We start from the raw sequence: 4,500 nt of genomic DNA, 5'->3' as shown, positions 1-4,500 counted from the left end.
AAAGGGGTGTTGGATATGGGAGGGAAAGATTTTCTCCCTTTTTTGGGGAACTGGGACATGAAGGGGAAAAGAGATATTCTGTTTGTGTAGGTTGAGCAGTTTTCTTTGTCACATGAAGGAGTGAGGGCAGGGCCTTTGGGCCTATTTTAGATCTGTGGCTGCAACTACTAGCGGTATTTGAAATTACTGTTGAGCCAGGGTGTTATGGTAAAAGACAAAAGCAACTTCATTTTTGTCTCTCACTGAACTTTCTCAGTGAGGGTGATCCTTTCCCTATTCCTGGTTGAAAACTTGAGTAGTCAGTGGTTACAGATAATAAAATGTTATGGGTCAATCGCTGTGGCTCATGCCTGTGATACCAGTGCTTTGGGAGGCCAAGGCTGGCAGATCCCTTGAGCCCAGGAGTTCGAGACCAGCCTGGGCAACATGGTGAAACCCTGTTTCTAAAAAAAAAAAGCAATAATAATAGTAAAAAAAAATAAGATTAGCCAGGTGTGATGGAGCATCTATAGTCCCAGCTACTCTGGAGGCTGAGGTGGGAGGATTGCTTGAGCCTGGGAGGTTGAGACTGCAGTGATTGCACCACTTCACTCCAGCCTGGGTGACAGAGTAATACCCTGTCTCAAACAAACGAACAAAAATGTTATGGTTACTTTAAGGTGAAACTTCCATCTTAATGTGATATTTGTGTTTTTGCTCTTCTCCCAGTTAGGGTCTGGTGCAGACAAGAACATGCCATCTGGGAAGGAAAGACATCATGAGTTCCTTCTCTCTTTCTTCTTCCTTTATCCATCCATTGCTCTTGCCTTCCCCATCTGTGTTAAAACAAGAGGAGGGAGAAAGGAAATGGGGATTAGAAAATTCTTGACCAGAACTATTAAAAGATTGTTCTGGGCTCTCTGGACCTGGCAGGTATTTAAAGACAAATATTTCTCTCATGAACACTTTTACAGGCTTTTTGGGGACTCCCCTACTAATTCTGTTTGATTTTTGCTTCCTTGATGTAGCTATTCCAGATTCCTGTTTAATCCCTCGGATTCATGTACCTCTGTCCTATGGTTGGAGGTGAGTCCATTGCTTCCCAGACATAGCCTCTACACTGCTGTCCCAGACTACTTTAGCTTTCTCATATGTGAGTCAGACATCTATGAACTTTAGAAATCAGACATCAAGTTCTCTGCATGGTTTCACTGACATCTCTCTCATAGGCTTTATTTGTTGATGCATTCCTCTCCAAGGGCTCACATTCTTTTCCTTGCTAAAGTATGTCTTTGAGTAGTCCTTTTATCAAGCATCAGTGGAGTTTTGTAGGTTTTAAATGTCTTCATTATGTAAGTGCTCTTGAATGATTTTTAGCTGGGTATGAAAATACATTTTATTAGTAATTTCTTTATAGCCCTTTGAATACCTTACTTCATTGTCTTTTGGCATGTATTGCTGGGAAAGGGGAGTCTTCTATAAGTATAATTTTTACCTTCTAAGACTTTCTGTCTTTTCTTTCTGTTAGCTTTTATGATAATTTTTATCCTTTTGTTCCACAACTGTGCTACCTTTGCTTTGTCAAACTAGATTTTATTTCATTTATCCTTACTATAATTTAATAGGCACTTAAAAAATCTGACATTTTTCTTCAATTCTTAATCCTTTACCAGTCTTTCAACATTGTTCTCTTCTTTTGGAGCGCCTCATACGTTATACATTTAGTAAAATCTTTAATCTCTATTTCTCTTCATTTCTCTTTCGTATTTTAATATCTTTATTGGTCTGTATTTATCAGCAAACTTTTGTGCTAGTTTCCTGTATTCACCAATTCATTTTTTGATTTTGCCCAGGCCAGAGTATAGGCCATGCTTGGTTTGCATGATGCTGTGTTAACTGAAACCTATGCATATCAGAATCCTGTCCTCAGTTATCACAGAATCATGCAAAGTGAAGACATGGTTGCATGAGGTTTGGCTAGCACCACACTGTGCAAAGTGAGGACCACCTGTATATCCAACTAATTAAATGTTTGTATTTCCATGACTATATTTTTCATTTACAGAATTTCCAATTGGTTATTTTTCATGTCCATTGGTTCTTAATCTAATCTGCCTTTTCCCTACGTTTTTTGTTGATTGCAAAGCATGTTATTGCTTCACTTATTTTCTTGAAGTTCTTAAATGTACATACTTAAAGTGATTTTTTGAGTGCAGTTTATGATTGTATTTTTTTTTTTTTTTTTTTTTTTTTGAGACAGAGCCTTGCTGTGTCACCCAGGCTGGAGTGCCATGGTGTGATCTTGGCTCACTGCAACCTCCACCTCCTGGGTTGAAGTAATTCTCCTGCCTCAGCCTCCCGAGTAGCTGGGATTACAGGCACACACCACACCCAGCTAATTTTTGTTTTCTTAGTAGAGATGGGATTTCACCATGTTTGCCAGGCTGGTCTCGAATCTTGACCTCATGATCCACCCACCTTGGCCTCTCAAAGTGCTGGGATTACAGGCTGAGCCACCGCCCCTGGCCTACAATTGTATTTTGAGAGCCGTGAATTAATTTCTCTATAATTAAGTTTGTTGGCTGGCTCTTTCTGTTCATTCTCATTACTTGCTCTGAAATTTTTATTTACATCTTTATCTTGAGTGTAAATTTCTTGTTTTCTTCCCTATGCTAATTCTATCTTGTTTAGCATTTTTGAAGTTATCTTCCACTAATCTCAGGACCTGCAATCTAGAACTAGCTGTACAATTGGAAATTTAGGGTTCCTGTCCTGCAACAGTAGTAGAGACAACAGATCCAGTCATTCAGCTGGCAGGGAGCTTGTCAACTTCTGTCCACATGGCATTCTCTGTCTCCAGCCACCACATACACACAGTTAACAAGCTCCCTTTCCCTGTGGGCAAGTTCTGCCTAAGCTCCTGTTTCACAGTGTGACATTGGATATGATTCTCTGCTATGCGTAGGGATGATTTTAGTGCCTGTCATCCAGCTCTCCCCTTCCCCTTAAAGAAGACCACCCAAAGTATTATCAAGTAACTCGATCTAACCTTGACATACAGATTCCTCAGTGGTGTTCAGTTCTCTCAGTTGGATCTGAATGTTGCTTTTGTTGCTGTACATGGTTAGATGAATTACTGCTGAATAATTGTTTAATTCTCCCAATATAGAATGATAGAAAAGGAAAGAGTAACTACAATAAAAATAAGTTAAACTCATTTGGAAAAAGGGAACATAGGAAACATTATAAGTGGCCACCATTTTATAGCACATAATCTTAATGAAGAGGGATAATAAGATTCCCTTTTCTTGCCACAAATGTGAGCTCTGTGGTCAGCCAATCTAGTTTACTTATGGTGTATTTACAGGAGGGTATACTTTGTTCATTGACAAATGTGGCCATGTCTGAAAAGGGCTTTGGGGAAAAAGCTATCATGGGGGCTGTAACAATTACAAGTCTGCTTCATATTTCATTGGTTTAGGAGTCTATGGATTGCCTTAATGGACAAGTAATCATGGGTTCTTATAGTTTGCCAAGCATGAGTTTCTCTAGAAATACACATTTCTTAAAACAAAATAAATTTCAACCTATTTCTGTTTACTGAACTCCAATGCCAAATAACCAATGACTAGTCAATCACTGACTCTATAATCCAACCTGAACATTTCTCTCTCCTAAAAGTAGGATAGGGCTTTGTCCATTGTCCCGCCCTCAGCTGAACTTGGATTCTGCCTTGACGTTCTATTACATGCCGAAAAGGGTGAGCTTTCTGAGGCAAAGATGTATCTTCTTCAGTCTCTACTTTCACAAGGACCAGTTCCAACTTAAACTTTTCTATTTCTTACTGAAATTTTACCAAAGGTTGGATGATCCATTCTAACATCCTGCATGTTTCCTATCAAAAATAGTAGTGTTGTAGTTTAGGTGGGTTTAATGTATTCCATATCACCTCAGTTCAGCTAATTCTACATCTTAGAACCTGTCATTTGAAAATGCCCTACTTCTGGGCATTTCTGTATCACCTGAGACTTTTACAGTTGCAAGTGAACAGAAGTCTCAGCTCAAATTAGCTTAAAGAAGAAAATGCAGTGGATAATATAAATAATAAATCCAGGCTGAATACCTAGGTAGATAGGATGAAACTAGACTGAGGACCTTCAAACACATCATCAGCATGTCTTGGTTTCTTCCCAGCTCTTGGCTTTATTTTGCATTTCCCCATGTGTTAGTTTTATTCTCAGATTCTATGTGGTAATAAAATAGCTACAGCTGTTCTGGCCTTGCATCCTCTCAGATTCAAGTCTGTTGAGAAAGAAAGTCTGTTTTCCTTTTTTCTTATTTTCTTTCTTGCTTGCCTTCCTGTCTTTCTTTCTCTCTCTCTTTCTCCCTTTCTTTCTTTCTTTCTTTCTTTTTCTCTCTCTCTCTTCTTTCTTTTTATTTCTGTCTTTCTTTTTCTCCTTCCTTTCTTTCTTTCTCCTTCCTTCCTTCCTTCCTTCCTTCCTTCCTTCCTTCCTTCCTTCC

The 4,500-nt window shown here is 39.0% G+C and overlaps 1 long non-coding RNA gene across 1 annotated transcript in view; it reads right to left on the bottom strand.

The window, feature by feature from the left end:
- Positions 1-633: 633 nt before the first annotated feature.
- The window catches only part of LOC111521869, a 22,879-nt gene continuing 19,012 nt past the window's right edge, over positions 634-4,500 (bottom strand). The window contains exon 2 of the long non-coding RNA XR_002725104.3: positions 634-815. This is a non-coding gene — a long non-coding RNA (uncharacterized LOC111521869). The remainder of the gene's footprint in view (positions 816-4,500) is intronic.

The sequence above is a fragment of the Piliocolobus tephrosceles genome, chromosome 13 (assembly GCF_002776525.5).
Source record: "Piliocolobus tephrosceles isolate RC106 chromosome 13, ASM277652v3, whole genome shotgun sequence".
In the NCBI taxonomy this organism is placed as follows: Eukaryota; Metazoa; Chordata; class Mammalia; order Primates; family Cercopithecidae; genus Piliocolobus; species Piliocolobus tephrosceles.
Note: the sequence above shows the minus strand (reverse complement) of the source record. Positions and strands in the feature narration are given on the sequence as shown.